Here is a 19,882-nt window from a genome sequence, read left to right as displayed (position 1 = left end):
TCAATGATACCAGAGGGAAGAATGGAAATATACAGAGGTTTTCAGTATATAATCAGGATAGCATTTCAAATCAGTGAGAAAAAGAAATAGATAATGCAATAATTGATGTTGGACAATGGGGCAGCCATGCAGAGTTCAATAAAATTGGTATTGTAGTAGACATTATCAGTTCACTATTATTTAGTTTTCCTTTCTTCCCTGGGCATATTGGAGACTACATTTCCCAGCCCACATGCAATTGAGCTGTGCCATGTGACTAGATCTGGTCAATGAAATGTGAGCAGAGGGACAGGTGTCAATTCTGGGCTGACCCACTGAAAAGTCCCTCTTGATTCTCCAACTGTTTCTCTTCTACTTACCCAGCAAAAGCAAAGTCCTCTTGTTGAGATGGCAGAGCTCAAAATAGAAACAGCCTACATTGCTGAAGGTAGCTTGTAATGTGTTTCAGACCTTTAGCAAACAGAGGAGGAGAGAAACTTTTGATGTGCTTTTCCACTGACATTGAGCAGTTGTTTGTTATTAGGGACTACCTTAGCCTATCCTGACTAGTGAAGATCCCTTTGTCACCGTCATAAAATAAGGTCCAGACGGTGTAAAGACACAATCATAAAAATTAAAACATAAAAACATCGGAAGAAATCACAAAATTATCTTTATTATTTTAGAATGGATAACTTTTATAAGTAGCACTCCAAATTGAAAACTCATAAAGAAAAGGATTAATAAATCTGATGACCAAAAATATCTGGAAAGCAAAAATTCCACAAAGTCAAATTAAAAAGTTGGAGATAACACATGACAGACAGCTCGTAATATATCAAAATATCTTATAAAGCAAGAAGTACAACAATCCATTGGAAAATGGGCAAAGTTTATATCAAACAATATAAATATATTGCACAGGAGAAAAAGGTTTTTCTTCACTCATAATGGGAGAAATATGAATTTAAAGAATAAAGAGCTACCGATGTTTCATCTATCATATTTACAAAAATCAAAAAAAGGTTAATGAAACACCATGCTGGTAAGAATGTGAACAAATAGGTAATTTTGAATGCTATTGATGGAAGCGTAAATAGATCCAATTTCTTTGTAGAGCAATATGGTAACATACTTCAAAATTTAAAATGCATGTGGATGCAGGAATTTCACTTGTAGGAAATTCAAATGTACCCATATTACGTCCCAAAATATATTTAATAAATCTATATTGAAGCATTTTTGGAGCAGCAAAAAAGTGGAAATAACAAAATACCTATTAAGAGATGACTCAATAAATAAATGTTGATGCACCTATAAAATAAAATATAGCTTCTAAAAAAAGAATGAAGTAGATATATGTGTAATAATATGGTTTAATTTCTGAGACACATTGTTGCATTTAAATAACATTTGATGGTGTGCCATCATTTATATAGAATTTAATTTTTTTAAATTGGGCTGGTAAATGCATAGATTTCCTGGGAAATAAAAAAAGGAAATAACTATGAATTGTTGTTTCTGGGAAGGGAACAGAAGAAATGAGGGTAAAGTGCATACTTTTTAATGATAAACTTTAACACTGTTGGAATTTACCTTTTTAGTAGATGCATGAATTACTTTTTTCCAAAAATAAAAACAATTTAAGTACATTAAACTAGACCGATTGCACTGCTACCCAAATGGCTAATATTATTTGAATTTTCACATCTCAAAGGTTATAAATGGTAAGAATGGTAATCACTGTCAAGAAAAGTTCTGACTCAAATAGACAGGTCACAGACATTTGCTATTCCTGACATTCTTTTACAAGAAAACTTAGTCAACCGGGAACATGGTTGTAACAGTTATGAAGCGAAACTGACAGCTCTCACCTTCCTTAGATAAAAATCCAATCAGAAAATGTGACATTTTCACCCACATAATGCAGCTCGGGTACTTCACTATGCCACCACAAGCAATGGAGAATGTAAAAAACTTCTGACATTATGTAAGATTTCTATCCCATACAATTGATAGACTTAAAAAGCACAGGGCAGATGCAGCATTAATCTGCTCCCACGTTTTATATGGCTATTTAAAGGGCCTGTCAACATGAATAATGCACAGGAGTTATTTTTAGTAAAACGTGCTCAGAAATTATAGATCAGACAACTCAACGATGGCATAGATTTCTAAAAGTCAGATTGGTAAGACAGATAGAATAAGCACACATGTTCTCTTGTTTTTATTTCCTGGGCCTCGTGGTTAAATTTACAAGATATCAATGTCAATTGCTTAACTGATAATGATTTTGTTTTTGTTTTCTAAGGATTTTAAAAAATAAAATTAAAAAAATTAAATTTTTTAAAATTAGCAAAGGCATGCCATAGCTACATAAAATATATGAAACAAACAAAAATTGCCTTAGAGAAAAATAATTTTTCCATGAGGGATTAAGAGTAAAGGAGAGAATAGTATTGAAAGCAAAATTCAGCAGACATATGGGTTGATAAAAAATTATAACTTTCTATTTTTTGTTGTTATTGTGGACTAAGAATCCACCTTTCCCTTGCAGAATCTGAATTTAAAGTACTACAGTATATATTAATAGTCAGACTTAACAGTGAAATAGAATATAGTCCAGAAATAGGCTCAGTTGCATGTGGAAATACTATATATGAAAAGAGTAGTATCTCAACTCACTAGGACAAAAGTTAGACTGCTAAATAAATTGTGCCAAAAATGGACTTTATAATAAATGGTCTAGGCACGAGTGTATAGCAAGTTGCAGAAAGATACAATTCGATTTTTAAATTATATTGAAACACCTCAAAACCAGATTAGGACAAATGAAGGTCTTAAAAAAATAGTGTTGTTATAGCCACTATGGAGAACAGCATGGAGGTTCCTTAAAAAACTACAAATAGAACTACCATATGACCCAGCAATCCCACTACTGGGCATATACCCTGAGAAAACCATAATTCAAAAAGAGTCATGTACCAAAATGTTCATTGCAGCTCTATATACAATAGCCCAGAGATGGAAACAACCTAAGTGTCCACCATCAGATGAATGGATAAAGAAGATGTGGCACGTATATACAATGGAATATTACTCATCCATAAAAAGAAACAAAATTGAACTATTTGTAATGAGGTGGATAGACCTAGAGTCTGTCATACAGAGTGAAGTAAGTCAGAAAGAGGAAGACAAATACCGTATGCTAACACATATATATGGAATTTAAGGAAAAAAATGTCATGAAGAACCTAGGGGTAAGACAGGAATAAAGATACAGACCTACTAGAGAATGGACTTGAGGATATGGGGAGCGGGAAGGGTAAGCTGTGACAAAGCAAGAGAGAGGCATGGACATATATACACTACCAAACGTAAGGTAGATAGCTAGTGGGAAGCAGCCGCATAGCACAGGGAGATCAGCTTGGTGCTTTGTGACCACCTGGAGGGGTGGGATAGGGAGGGTGGGAGGGAGGGAGACGCAAGAGGGAAGAGATATGGGAACATATATATATGTATAACTGATTCACTTTGTTATAAAGCAGAAACTAACACACCACTGTAAAGCAATTATACTCCAATAAAGATGTTTAAAAAAAAATAGTGTTGTAATAAAAGGATATCAAGTTAGAAAAAGGTAAAATTGGATCCATACCTCACAACATACAACATAAAAAACTTGTAGATTATCCAAGACTGAAATGTAAAAACATGAAACCATACTAGGAAAAAACTATGGGTTAATTTCTTCATAAACTAGATATGGAAAAAGACTTTCTGTGACTCAAAATCCAAAAGCAATAATTAACAAGTTGACTATATAAAAATACAAACAAAAACTTACACGGCAAAAAGCACCATAAGCAAAGTCAAAAGACAAACCAGGAAAACATTTTTGCAGCTCTATGACAGATAAAGAGATAATTCTCCTAAAGAGCTGTAAAAAAAATTAAGGAGGCTGCAAGACCAGGTAGAAAAATGCAAAATATATGAACAGAAGTTCATAGTAAAAATACATGTGGCTCTTAAACACATGAAAAGATGCTTAATTTCAAGCATAGTAAGAGAAATGCAAGTTAAAAGTATACTGATAGCATTTCTTACCAAACTGACAAAAATCTAAAACTTGACAGTATACTTTGTGTTAAGGCTGGGGGTGAGGGGGCAAAGATCATCTTATACGTTGCAGGGGGAATAGAAAATGATAAAAACAAAACGAAACAAAGCAAAAATCCTATGAAGGAAAAGTTAGCAAAATAACCAGTCCTAGGAATTTACCCTGAAACTGAACCTCTGGATATGTATGACAAGACATACATAGAGCTGTTTTCTGTTTTGTTTTGTTTTTTAAATTGCAGCCTCATACGCACAGTAAAATATTGGAAACAACCTAAATGTTCATCCACATAAGATTGTTTGAATAAACTACAGTACACTATGCGGTGGAATAATATACCGCCGTATAAAAGAATGAAAAAGATCCCCAGGACCAATATGGAGTTCTCTCCTTGGCTATACACCAGGGAGTGCATGGCCACCCCACAGGGTGCCCTAAGGAGAGAAAATGAGGAAGAACCCTATGATAATGCATTAAATCAGATGCATTTGAACAAGTAATTCCATTGCTAGGACTACAATTTAAGAAAATAACAACAGAGAAGAAAAATGCAAAATGACAGATGTTTGCTTCAAAGTTACTTATAATAAAAATAAAATGGAAATTGTGTAACTATTCAATAGTAAATTGATGGTAAATATTCACATGATTTCAATGGATTATTATTCAGCCATATAAGTGATAAATATGAAAAAGATATTTAGCACCATGGCTGTACTTAAGCTGTTATGTTAAATAAAAGAACTTTACTATGTCATGTATGCAAATGAATAGATGAACACAGTGTGATCTTCTGGAAGATAAACACATGACCCGGTTTTTCTTTTGCGTATTTGGAATTATTCAAGCTTTAAGGCAATTTAAGTATTTTTTCAAAGGAATTTTTTGTAATAGCTTCAATGTTGCCAAAATTGAGGACAGAATCCCTTTCCATCACTTTCTCCAACTTGTTCTTTTTTTTCTTTTGTAATTTTTTAAAATTTTATTTATTTTATTTTTTTGGCTGCGTTGGGTCTTCGTTGCTGCACGTGGGCTTTTCTCTAGTTGTGGAGAGCGGGGGCGGTGCCTGGGCTTCTCTTTGCGGTGACTTCTCTTGTTGTGGAGCACGGGCTGTAGGCCCGTGGGCTTCAGGAGTTGTGGCTCCTGGGCTTAGTTGCTCCGCGGCATGTGGGATCTTCCCAGATCCGGGCTCCAACCCGTGTCCCCTGCATTCGCAGGCGGATTCTTAACCACTGTGCGCCACCGGGGAAGCCCCTCCAACTAGTTCTTAAACTATTCTTTATGCAAGCTCCCTTTATTGGTGACTGAGCCTGTATTAAGGCAATAATTCAGGGCTGGCTCCTAAAATAATCGGTTTTCTCTTCTCAGTCAGAGCCAAGAGGATTTATTTAGAGCCAAGGCGGCATAATTCTAGTGTTCCAATGTAGAGTTAGAATTAATAGTGCATGAAAAAAAAAAGAATTAATAGTGCATGAAATTTTTGCCACATGCAACTAATACCAACAAATGCGATTAAAGCAATATGTTTTGTTATGATTAAAGGAAATATTGTGAATGGACTTGGATTCACCACAGCCTGAATTTCTGCCCTTGAGTTAACGAGGCCACACCTTATTCATTGTGGCAAAGATACCATCGACTGAAGTCAGATGACAGCCCTGAATTTCCTGCTTCTCACCACCTCCAAAACTATATGGTTTTTGATACATGATTTATCATGTAACATCTTGTTGCCAGAGAAACTAGCTCAACTTACAAAGGCAAGGTCTCCTTCAGCACAATATATTATTTTTCTCTTGTAACTTTATAGTTTCTCAATTCATAATCTTGAATTGGGCATGAATATTGGTAAATTAAAAAGCAGAACATTTTAAAATGTGATTAAAAGAAGCTTGATGAATTTCTTGGTTCTTAGAACATTTGTAAGAATTTACTTAAAGAATTTAGAGTAATGTAGCAAACAAGTATCTGGGGAAAATATTTACAGAGCAGAGAATCAATCTATATGACTTTTTGTAATCTTTGCACTGGAATAATAATTTACTTTTCTTTTTTTTCATGGAAAAAAATAAGGTCTCTAGTCATACCTCTACAGTATTTCAAATGCTCTACAGTATCCTTCAAATAAATTATTTGACTAAGAATTATCAACAGGAACCATGAAATTTTGAGCAGGTAGCCACAAAATTAGATATCCAGTCTAGTCTGCTATTAGTGACACAATTTATTCTTTAACACACTTTCCAAACTTTCCATCAACCACTAACTCATGAAATACCTCACTCAATTGTCTTTTAATTTCTGATGTTCTAAGAGCTTTTCTTTTTCAATATTGTACATTGATAATTTATTTGAAAGCATTGTTGACTTTAAAAATGTGTAAATGGAGTTGATTTTCAGTTTTCAGCTATTCAACATACTTAAGCATATGTGTGAGACAAAACTAACATGAGATCTTAATTTTATTTAGATTTTCATCTGGTATCCATATTTGTAAGTAAAAATATGTAGACAATGCCTTCTAAATTATTTAATCTTTAAATAAAACTGCATGGGTGGAACTTAATATAGAAGCATGTTTTCAGAGTACCCAACAACAAAAAATAAATCTCGCTCATTATTTCCTATTTTAGACAGTAGGGGTTTACCTATGGCAAAAATAATCAAGTCAATAGTTAATTTCTCAGATCTTTGTGTATGTCCCAACCCATGAAACTTCTTTATTAAATTCACACTAAGGTACTCTAAGGATGAAAGCAAATGTAATTCATGCACAGATACAAAAGGACATACTTAATTTCAACTAAAAACAATGAAATTTAATTGTTAATTAATATTTGTAAAAAGAAAAGTTATGCTTGGCAATTTTTGACCAGATATTACAAATCCTGAAAACTTCTTGTAAGGAAATGTTCAATTTAAAAATTAGATATTTGAAATATGAATAATGAGCAAAGTTCTTTTTTTAAATGTTGTTCAAGATATGATTAAAATTGAAAACTGCCAGAAAGTGAAAAGACTGCATAATATAGATGGCAAATGTAAGTATCTAAAGGAAAAAATTGAAACTATAGCTGATCAAGGAAAGAGTCTAATTTGTCAAATAATGACCCTGAGTTCAAGTCTATTAAACGTATGTGCCAATGGCCTTTAGTTTTTAGGATAACGATAGCTACAGTTACAGAGCCCTGACTATGAAACATATATTATGGCCTTTAATCCTCACAACAACCCTGAGAAATAGTATTATGAACTTCATTTTATGAATAAGGAAATCAAGATATGAAGAAACTGATGACTGACTGTGGCCACTAAGATAACACTGGTTGGGGCTCTGAACGACTGCTGTCCCTTTAACACGAGGTTACAGAGTTAAAGCCTCATTTTCAGAGCATTAAAGTCAATTCATGTGATCAGAGAATCAGCAGTGCCTCCCCCTGCTCCCAACTACACACACACACACACACACACACACACACACACACACACACACACACCCATAAGGGAACCAGGAAGAAGCGATGGTTTTAAAAATTATTGCTCCCCAAGTAACTCTTACTTACTTTTTTTTTTTTGGCTGTGTTGGGTCTTCGCTGCTGTGTACAACAGCTCGGCGAGCAGGGGCTACTCTTCGTTGCAGTGCACGGGCTTCTCATTGCAGTGGCTTCTCTTGTTGTGAGCATGGGCTCTAGGCACACAGGCTTCAGTAGTTGTGGCACGCAGGCTCAGTAGTTGTGGCACATGAGCTCTAGAGCATAGGCTCAGTAGTTGTGGCGCACGGGCTTACTTGCTCTGAGGCATGTGGTATCTTCCTGGACCAGGGCTCGAACCTGTGTCCCCTGAATTGGCAGGCAGATTCTTAACCACTGCGCCACCAGGGAAGCCCAACTCTTACTTACTTTTAATTTAACCTCAATTCAAGCTTTATCTTGACTTCAGATCTTTCCAAAAATCTAAGTGGTATCAGTTTAAAACAAATGATAAGATGTAAAGCTGTAGGAAACTGATCCCCAGAATTATCAGTAGACCTGGAATCACACCCTAGCATTGCACCATGCATTAAGCTGGCCTAAATGCCAAACTACATCCCAGATACTGTGGAAATGAAATAAACTCTTGTGTTTTAAATGAGGTATTGACAATGCTGATGACCTTCTGTCATAAACCAAGGTCTATGTTAAAAAAAAAAAGTGGAGTAATGCTAATAAAGTTTAAAATTAAAAGCAATACACGATATGATACGAGATAAAATTCAATTGTATATCATCAAGGGATTTTTACCTAAAGAAAGGTAAAAATATAGTTTAGATCACTCAAGAATTTGGTTTTTAAACATCTCTAATTAGGTATCTGCATTACTGTAGGAACAAGCACCACTATTAAACTGGTGTTCCAGTCCCAATATGGAGTATGATTAACTTCATAAGGACTGACTATAGAGACATTCACCAAAGCTAATTCAGCAGAACAGTAGTTCTATGAGATATGCTTGACAAAGGGGCCTGTTGTCCAAAAAAAAAGGAAAATGGCCCCGATCCATGTCTAACACATCATAGGCTCTGAGAAGTCCTGTAGTAAAGAAACAACATCTACAAAACTTATCTGACACTTCTATCTCATAACAACTGCTAGTATTCCAAGGAACTCAGAGAAATACTGAGTTAATTATTTTTTTAAAGTTTTCTCTGTCCCTAAGAGAAAATAAAGTGAATCATCTTCACATTACATCCATTCACAGCCAATAGGGACCAACAAGCTCTTCTTCCAGCTGCACTGGTCTTTCCTGAAATCGGTAAAGCTCGAATACAAATTACAGTATCAAGAAACATCTGGATGGCACGGAGAAAATGTGTTGCTGTGTGAGACTGAAATGTGAATTTTCTGACCTGTTAGAACCAATGATCCTGTTTCACAGGCAAACAACACATATTCTGCTTAATTAGCTAGGCTATTCCATCTCCTACAAATCTCTATGGATGTTAAGTTCTGTAGCCTTAGAAAACTTTATTTCTGCCCTTAACAAAAATCTATGAAGTAGCAAATATTTCACTACGTTATTTTGTCTTTTAAATGTCACTCTTTACATAAAACCAAGGCTATTTCTTCAGGCACTTGAAATTTCACATTTTAGACAGCTAAGAATGTTAATTGTGTTCACATCAAGGAACGAGAAAAACTACGGTGAAAGTATTATTTCATCCATGAAAATACCTTACTGTGTGTTAGGTATCATATTCCAAGTCCGCAATCTGGGATTTTATGCTTTTGTGGTAAATAGAAGGAATTCAGGAATTTTCAGCCATTTTCCATTGAAGGATGATAAAAATGAATTTCTAGTACATATTCTTTTTTATTTTAATTTATTTTTTATTGAAGTATAGTTGATTTACAATGTTGTGTTAATTTCTGCTGAATAGCAAAGTGATTTAGTTATACATATATATACATTCTTTTTTCATATTCTTTTCCATTATGGTTTATCATAGGATTTTGAATATAGTTCTCTGTGCTATACAGTAAGACCTAGTACATATTCTTAAATTCCTTCCATTCTACTAAGCTGCTCACAAATTAATATTACTATATAGCACACTGTGGCTGGCGAAGCCATTTCAGGTATATGCATCATTTAATTCTCACAATGACTCCATGGTAGTCATAAACATTCCTTTTACTCCCCCAACTTTTTCTTCTCTTATATCATGAGTCAAATCACAATCCAGTTTCTTTCCCTGTTGGACACGTGTCAAATTACATGAAAAATACTTTAGAACCTAATCTCCAACAAGAAGGTAGCTCAAGTAATATATATGCTTAATTACCCATCAGACTCACTGAGTGCTAAGAAGAAAAAACCAACATTGAACCCAAGGCAGGTAGGCAGTTAAGTCACAAGGAGTGAGCTCCTAAAGTGTGTCCGATATTAGGATGTGTGTCTTGTTACCAACTATATTCCAACTTACCAGACAACCCTATCTAGTGGGTATTATCCCCACAGAGAAGCTAAGAAACCTCCTTGGGATCCCTCAGTTAATATGTGCACTGGGATTTGAACTTGGGTCTCTCTGACCCTAAGTTTGGTCTTCCATTTCCAAACAGTGTTTCCAATTTTACTTCAACAGTTTCATTGTGCAGAAAAAGTTACCAACATGTTCTTAACTGAAAGTAAATTGCTCTAAAATTATTCTGATTGTTGGGAATATCTATTTAACTCTTTGCAAATCTAGGCAGTTTTCTAAATAAGAACTGTAAATCTTAGTACAATGGGTTGCTGTGATAGTTCACTGTGGACAGTGGTTTGGCTGCAAAGATAAATGTGTTTTGAGTTTCCTACAGTTAATATATAAAAATAGATTTTCACAGGTAGGTTTAAGTAAAGCTACAAAAGTATAAATCTCTCATGTGGAGTAACCCATAGCCTGAGTTCTACTGTAAATAGGTAAATTATGCAACTCTAATTTGCTTTTGCCTACTACAGTACATCACATGAGCATCAGTTATACATTTTATTTACTTACTAAAAGTCATTAAGGATGATAGCTAAAATGTATTTAACACATACAATAGACATGAGAGTTGTGTTAAGGGCTTTACATGCATTGTAACGCTGAGTCCTTATAGTAACCAGATAAGATAAACATAGAGATTATTTCCATAATTCAAATGGGGCAACTAAATCTCAGAGATATGGAATAACCTCCTGAGTTATATAGCTAGTAATTGGCTTTGAGCCTTGGGCATCTGACCCAAAAGCTTGTACACATAATGACTACACTATATTAGGCACTTAGATGTGCAAAGACACTTACTGGGGGTCTGGGGTATAGAAGAATGGGTATGAATGTGCTGATGAAACAAAAAAAATCATAAGCTGCAATAAAGGTCCTCTGTAAAAGCAATAAATAATATCTATTTCTGAAATGATTCCAGCTACACATTTATATCCACTTTGACTATTGATTATAAAGAAAAAAATCTACTTATTTATATTAGATCTATTGTGAAATAATCCTTTGTAATGTAGTGAGAAAATACTGTTATGGGCTGAGTTGTGCTCCCCCCACCTATATTCATATGTTGAATCCCTAACTGCCCCTGCCAGAGTGTGATTATATCTGAGGATAAAGTCTTTAAAGAGTTAATTATATTGAAATGAGGTAATTAGGGTGGGCCCTAGTCTAATATGACTGGGGTCCTTATAAGAAGAGGAAACCAGGACACAGATAGGTATACAGGGAGGACCATGTGAAGACAAAGGGAAAAGACAGCCATCTACAAGCCAAGGAGAGAGGCTTCAGAAGAAACCAAGCCTGCCGCAACACCTGATCTCAGACGTCAAACCTCCAGAATGATGAGAATATAAATTTCTGTTGTCTAAGTCACCCTGTCTTTGGTACTTTGTTATGGCAGCTGGAAAACTCTCATACAAGTACTATGGCACACTTATTATATTAAGTATAGCTGGGCAAGTTGAGAAGGAAGACTAGACTGAAAAGTAGTTCTTTTGACAAGAGAATATTGTAGGAAAGTTCTCAATGCCTTACTGCATAGAGTCCTTATTTTAAAAAGAGAAACATCCATTTAAGCTGACACTCTTTTTACTGAGGGCAACGGTTCTCAGACTTGGTTAAACACAGGGATCGCTGGGGAGCTTTAAAGAAAAAAGCGATGCTTAAGCCCCACATCAGACATTTTGATTTAATTGATATGGATGTGGCCTGGACATCGAGATTTTAAAAACTCCTCGGGTGCCTCTCATATCTCTATATTAGAACCAAAGTTTGAAAACCCTGGCTTAGAGAGCAGTTCACTATTTTGAATTAACTTAAGAAATTAATATCAAGTATATCCACAAGGTGGCGTATTATTTCATTCAAAAGAATTAAAATTGAGAAATGTTTCCAAAATGCAACTCTGTACCATTGTATGTAAAACAGATTGGATTTAGATTGAAATTACAGCAGATAAAAGCAGTGATAGAATGAGTCAGAACCTTCTGAAAAGACCTGGGGTTTAGTTACCGCATGGAACTAATCCTGTCTTCAACAAGGGGTCCACTCTGGCCATCGTGAGAATGCTCTTAGCTGCCATGTCTTTCACCTACTATTAACCTTTGCCAGAACTGTGGCCTCTCCCTTCCCCTTCCACAACTCTTCAGGGGCCTTTTGAACTCTGTGGCAGTAGATACTAAGACAGATGCTTGCTATTATAAAAAGTAAAATGGAATCTTTATTCAGCCATACACATGTTTAGTTCACCATATTTTACAGATGGACATATATATATATATATATATATATATATATATATATATATATATACTGAGTAATGGCGGCATCACTCAAATGCTCAGATTTAATTGTTGATAAGAGACAATCCAATGCCTTCTCAAATTTGGGAATTTATATCAACATCCCAGACAAGACTTAGCTTAGCTGTGATTGCTTATAAAAAGGTTAAAAGTTTTTAACCGTTAGAGAAGATATTCATACTTTAATGGTAGCTTTAAAAATCTTCTCTTGTTCACTATTGAACAGCCATGAGGTTGAGGGGCAGGTGGAAAAGACAGAAGAGTTTTAAAAGCAAAGATCTACTAAGGGAACCATTCCTTACCCCTCTCAGCATCCTGATATTTCTGCTACCAAATCTCCAACTAGTTATATAAAGGTTTTCGTTTCCAAGGAAACCACTGACATCTATGGAATTTAATGAACATGAAAAAGGAACTATGCCATATAATTTACATCTGGAGATAAATGTGAATAGTTGTCAAAACCATTACACATACATTGATAATTCTGTGGATTTTTAGCCCTATTTTTCTCCATTTTGTAAAGATGTAAATAAACATTTATGTAAACAAAATGACCTCAACAAATGCACACCCCACACCCCCAAATCAGCTATTGCACCATGTCAGGTAAATTAAGAAACAGTTGGAACCAAGATTATGGGCTGAAGGTAAATCTCCTCAGCAACTGAGTGGAAAGAGAGAGAAACCTTTATTTTGTTGTATAAAGGGTTTTCTTATTCTTTAGTAAACCTCAAATATCTACACCAAATTTTATGACTGCGGCTTCACACAATGGTGAAATCTGTTCAAAGTCAGGGAAATAGCTTATAATCAGCAAAGGGGGACAGTAAATAAAGCACAACTCCAGTACTCATGGATGATTCATTGAAACCACTGTTGTATAACATCCAAATAACAGCTCATTATGAGATTGACATATTGGCATCCAGATTCTATGATGAGCTATTGAAGATTGGACAGCCCTTAAATAAATAACCTATTTGATGCTATTGATATAGGGAAAACATTTAAAGCATATATAAAATGGTATCTCAATAAAGTTACAAGTATGTAAAAGTGAAAAAAAAAAAGACTAGAAGGAAATTCCACCATTTTACCCAAATGACAACTCCCTCCTTCTTGAAATACTTCTTTAGGTGTCCAAGATATGCTCTCTTCTGATTCTCCTCCCTCCTCACTGGCTGTTCCTTCTCAGTCTCTCTCTCTCTCTTTTTTCTTTTTATTGTGGCAAAATATATATACCATAAAATTTATCATTTTAATGGTTGTCAAGTGATGCAGTTTACTGACATTAATTTAGATTGTTGCACAATATCACCACCATTTATCTACAGAGCCTTTCATCGTCTCAAACTGAAATTCTGTCCCCAGTAAACAGTAACGCCCCCTACCCACTGCCCCCAGCCCCAGAAACCACCATTCTCCTTTCTGCTCTATGGATTTGAGTACTCTAGCTGCCTCATATAAGTGGAATCACATAATGTTTGTCATTTTGTGTCTGGCTTATTTCACTTAGCATACTTTCTCCTAGGTTTACCCATGTTATAGCCTGTGTTAAAATTTCATTCATTTTTAAGGCTGAATAATATTCCATTTTATGTATCTAGTACATTTTGTATATCTATTCATCTACTGATTGACATTTGGGTTTTTTCACCTTTTGGTCATTGTAAGTAATGTTACTATGAACACGGATATACAAGTATCTTTAAGGTTCCTGCTTTCCATTCTTTGGGAGAATATACCAGTCTCAGTCTCTTTTATTGGTTCCTCCTCATCTCCTCAAAGTCTAAATGCTGGAGGTCCCAGGGTTTAGATATCAGAACTTTCTTGGACACCTACGTTCCTTAGGAGACCTCCCTTGGCCTTGAGCTTTAAAGAATCAAAGTTATTTATAACTCCATGGCCATTTCCCCTGACCTCCAGATTTGTAGATCCAAATATGATATCAGATAGAAGTCTAATAGGCATCTCAAACTTTAAATATCCAAAAACCAAGCTGAATTTTTCTGTTTAAATGTGCTTCTTCCTTCCCATCTCAGGATATGGCAACTCAATTCTCCCACTTTCCCAGGTCAAAGCACTCAGAGTTGTTCTTGAATCCTTTCTTTTCCCCATACTTCCCATCCAATGCATTGACAAATCCTGTGGTTCTGCCTTTAAAACATATTCAGATTTTGGTGTTTTTCTACACCTTTTGGTCAAAATTCATCATCAACACTGACCAGGATATTTGCAACAGCCATTTAGTTGGTCTCCCTGCTTTTTTCTTTGTCCTCTGTGGTCTGTTCTCAAGGCTGTGGCCAGTGATGCTTTTAAAAGCTAGGTCAGATCTTTGTCTCTCCTCTGCTCAGAACATTCAGATCCTTTCCCATGTCTCTCAGAGGAAAAGCCAAAATCATCAGCATGGCCTATGAAGCCCAAAATAATGTGGCCCTTAGCCACCTCTCTGACTTTCACCTTTCTTTGCTGCACTCCACTGTAGCCACACTGGCCTCATATTTGTTCTTCAAATATGCCAAACTTGTTCCTACCTCAGGGCCTTTGCTCTTGCTGTGCCCTCTCTGCCTGGAATGCTTCTCCTTCTCTTAATTCATGTCTCTGCTTATATGATCTCATCTTATCAAGAGAACTTACTCACTAGGGCTCAATAAAACAAGAAGCCTCTTTATCACTCATGGTCTATGGTCTCCTGTCCTTGTTTTATTTGTCTCTGTGGGACTTATCAGTTATGTTTCCCTCACCCAGAGCAGTGCTGGAGGCAGCCTGCTCACAGGGCTGAAGGCTGTGGTGTACACTGCTTTCCAGCTCTCGGTAATGTCAGAGTGTGGTTTGAAACCCATCAGGTTCGGAATATTCACCCAAAGGAAACCAGGAAACACAACAAACCAGGGATTTCCTTCCCTCCTTCCCTCCTTCCCTCCATCTCCCTTCCTTCCTTCCTTCCTTCCTTCCTTCCTTCCTTCCTTCCTTCCCTCCTTCTTTCCTTCCTTCCTTCCTTCCCTCCTTCCTTCCTCCCCTCCATCTCCCTCCCTCCCTCCTTCCTTCCTTCCTTCTTTCTCCACTCCCTCCCTTCCTTCCTTCCTTCCTTTTTCTTTCTTTCTCTCTCTTTTTTTGAAAGTCAGTTTACCACTACCACCTCTTCCCTACTCCGAAAAGGAATGTTAGATGAGAACAGAATTATTTGTCTTTTTTGTTCATTGCTGTTTTTCTAGTGCCCAGAACAGTGCCTGGCAGAAACAGGTACTCAATGTCGTCAAAACAATGATGAAATTGAAAAACCATCATTTTTATATAAGGATTAGGAAAACAAAACCTGTTCAGCTTTTAAAATTTAGTTTTACTCTAATCTACCTTATGTGATTGTGGTGATATTATATACAGATTTCCCCCATTATCGAAAAGTAGAGCACCCCTGTGAAAGTTTTCACAAGCTGAAATGGCATAAAGTGAAGAAGCAATTACCTTAGGGCACATCTTGCTAAGGGAGGCACAAAATAAACTGAGAAAAAGCATAGATGCTCACAGACACGGCACAAAGCTGGGGTGGCTTGATGCTGAGTACCGTTCCCAGGAAAGGAGCTTGGCGGTGCCCCGCTCAAGGCTTACCTCTAGAAGCGCTCCTCTGCCGCAGACAAAAGCTGAATGCTATTTTTCTGCTTTTCGCCATATTTTGTAAAAGTGAAAATCCTCTTCAGATTTCTTTCATTTAGCTAAAACACATACTAATGTAGGCCTTTTGATAAAAATGCAGTGGTGTAAAGTGAACTTTCGAAAAGTAGGGAGTACCTGTACCACCTAGAATTTAATTGTGACCTGGATATATACAAGGTATTTGTGTTCAAATTAATATCACACACTTGAAATACACTGCCTTTTACCGATAGAAGGAACTAGGTAATTGTCAGTTAAGCAAAAGAAGCAGTTTTCTTTGCACAAAATACAGTTTGAAAGTACTACCATAGACATATTTTTTAGTGATACTGCTGCATGCATATGGAGACTTGATCATGGACTAAAATCTGGGAGGGCCTCTGTAACTGTGGTATTACCTCCTCAGGAATCCAAAGCAAACCTAGAACTTTCAAGAAGTTCATATGAAAAATTTGACATGTCTTTCTTCTTTTCTTTTCTTTTTGTTTGCATAAGACCTTATCTTGGTTCAAATGTTACCTGACTTTTTTTCTTAAGTTCACCTGATTTGCTATGACCAAAGTAAGAAGTTTTAGGTCATGTAAACCTGCTGGACATGTTTTATAATCTGTAAGATGGAGTGCCTTGGCTTGATTAACTGCCCTTAAAAGTTGGAATCAATACTTAACAAGACTTACACACCTAAAATCCTGTGCTTCCCCGACACCCATTTCATAGATGAGGAAGTAGAGGCACAGATAGAAAGAACAACTTAACCTCGTTAATGGCAGAGTGGGCACCCAAAACCACATCTCCACTTTCTTAGTCCCATCTACTTTTCAACATTCCTAAGGATGAAATAATTCCTAAGAATCCTGAAGATAAAGAAACTATCTTTATCAGAAATGCATTCAGAAATGCTGCTGAAAACTTTCTGGGATAGCCTATAGAAAAAATACACTTCTTGTTGTGTTCTAGAACATACACTCACACACACAAAAAAAAGTATCAGAAAACTTGCTCTGCACAAGACACTGATATTTTTCATTCTAGTTAGGCCTAATTCATTTTGTTAATGCTATGTCACTAACAGATCAGAAACCACAGCGATAAACACTCCTTTTAAAAGCAAAGATCCTGTTGAAATGAAGATCCAGAGAGCATGTGTATATGGCATAGACAAGATGTATATAACACAGAACCTTTCTCTTTACATGTGCTTCATAAACCTGGGGGCGGGAGGGGGGACGGCAAGGTAGGGAAGGTGGAAGGGGAGACAATGGAGAGAGCAAGAAAGGAAACATAAATACATTTTAGATTTCAAAGGATAAGATTTTTTTACTGTGATTTTTTCCTTTTGGATAAAAATCTCCCAATTTCTCTCCAGTGAGAAATTTCAAAACTGATAACTTGAACAAAAGCTGTGTACAGAAAAGCAGATCTGGAATCGTATGCATTGCGTTGGGAGTCTACATTTAAAATTCATTAATGGGGCAACACGTAGAAGCTTTTCCATGTCCTATAAATGTTATTTCAAATCACAGCAGGCATAGAAAACAGTTCATCTTCAACTAGATTGTGAATTTTTATATAATGAGATGCTGTGAAAAACAAAAATAATATGAATACACAGATAAATATTTGCAGGGTGCCTGGGTGTTTTGATAAATAGTATCTGCTCCACACATATTCCGCCTTCCTCTCTGATCTATAAGCCCCCGCAGAAAGTCTTCCACTCAATCTGTCTTCATATTACATTGCCTTCTTGTCCTAAGTCCCCAAGCTTTTCTCACTCCATATTGGTTGGTGTCTTTACACTTTGTAATTGTCCTGCTGCTTCTGTTCTAGCCAACACAATGGTCCCCTCTTATTTAGTTTTCCTCCTCCGGTCCATATGCCCCCTTCTATGAGGTGGCTATGCTGCAATCATTCTGGAATACTCTGGAGGAAACTAGCTTCTCTTTTGGTTCCTGCCACATAGAACTGCTGCCACGTGGGAAGCTGGGAGCTGCCAGGGATGGTGTGCAGAGGTGGCCACCATGGGGACCCTGAGGATGGAAAGGGAATCCCTTCCAGCACCTTGGAAGCAGTTTGGTGAGAGAAAGAGGCACCTATTCTTTGGTGACAATTTTTTGAGCAGCTGAATGTGACTTCATCTAAACCCAGAAATTCCACTGAATTGTTCAATACATTCCAATCATTTTTTAATAAATTATCTTTTTATTTATCCAATTCAAGCCAAGGTTTTCTTTTGCAACTTAAAGATTTTAGAACTGGCATTAATACCTAATTCTTTCTTGCCTCTCCATCCACCAAGCCCCTTTCAGCCAAGCCCCTGCTCCAATCTCTCTTTATAACAGCAACTTTTCCAAGTTGAGTGAAATGAATCTGACTTCCTGAAAATCTGAATTGTAATTTTAATAATAATAAATACAAAAATAATGATGATAATACCAACAACAGTGGCTACTACTGAATGGGTGCTTACTATATAGTGGTGATGAGTTCAGGCAGCAGTGTTCAAATTTTGTGGCAAATTTACTTTTCAAAACCCTGATGCCACATTGCATATTTAATTAGATTCTTGTAGCATCTCTGGAAGTAGACAACAAGAATCAGCCTTTTTTTAAAGCTCTCCAGGTAATTCTACAAGCTCTTAAATTTGAGAACTTCTCTGCTAAATCTTTGCCAATGAATTATTTTATTTAATCCTTACAGCAATGATATGAAGTAGTCATTTATTATTAGTAGCATTAGTATTATCACTATTTAGCCAGCGAGGAAGAAGTCTCAGGAATTTCACACAGGTAACATGTGACAGAATCCGGCTTTGAAAATATTAAAATAGATTGAGGTGCTTGAACCCCAGCAGGGAATAGGAAGTGAAAAAAAAACCAAGAACATGGATAGTCCACAGAGAAAGGAAATCTTAGTGGAAAAAAACAGTAAAAGCCAGAGCACTCTGAGTGTTGAAATCTGTCCTCAATAGAAGCCTTTTAGAATCTAATAGTGGTTTATCAACTGAGCAGAGTACACACCCTAGTTCTGTTCATTTCTCATCATTCAACAGACATTTATCAAACCACGTACGCAAATGAAACACTTAACTGATAAGCAGGCTGTGGGCTGCAGTAAAAGAGTCAAACCTGAAAGCCAGTCTCCATGTGTCAGAAGAATTGACTTGAATTCCCTAAGTCCAGAAACAAAGGGGGTCTGATAGAGGGTAGGCAACTGTCTTTAACCAATACTGACAATGAAACTTCAAGTTAGGCCAATAAACTTGCGTTGAAAGACAAACTTTATAACTGTTATCAATACAGTTCTCAGAACTATCCACAACAGGCTTACATGAAACCTGGCTGAAATGTTGTTGAGAGAAGAAGAAAAAAATTTGTTTTCTACCCTGAAAATTGAACAATTTTGAATCATCAACAAAGCATTAAAGATGATAAGCTTGATATAAAACCAAAAGACCAAACCAATGAAATATCATTGTATTACTAAGAGATGAATGTAAATAATGGGCCGTTTTCACATGAAACACTTATAGAAACCCTCTTGAAAATAATTCTGATTTTTCTCTCTTTTCATTTTCCACATTTTCCTGTAGATCATCTTAACCCCTTCAGCCATAAAAGCAGTATTTGCCTGTTTGCTCTATGACAAAATTTGCCAGCAACTACTGCACTGTTAGGTATCTGAAGAATAATCATTGTAGGTGACTTTTTCTCTTCCTGCATCTCCACAGCAACAGCTAATTTTTGATGTCAAAGAAAGTGTTTTGACTTTTTAAGGAATAAAACAAAAGTTGCAGGTAGATACTCAAATAGAAAATC

General features: G+C 36.2%; 1 protein-coding gene across 1 annotated transcript in view; it reads right to left on the bottom strand.

Annotated features, from left to right (window-relative positions):
- PLCB1 (phospholipase C beta 1) overlaps nucleotides 1-19,882 on the bottom strand; it is a 699,731-nt gene that overhangs the window by 440,313 nt on the left and 239,536 nt on the right.

The sequence above is a fragment of the Phocoena sinus genome, chromosome 15 (genome assembly GCF_008692025.1).
Source record: "Phocoena sinus isolate mPhoSin1 chromosome 15, mPhoSin1.pri, whole genome shotgun sequence".
Classification (NCBI taxonomy): Eukaryota; Metazoa; Chordata; class Mammalia; order Artiodactyla; family Phocoenidae; genus Phocoena; species Phocoena sinus.
The sequence above is the reverse complement of the archived record's forward strand: the minus strand, read 5'-3'. Positions and strand labels throughout refer to the sequence as shown.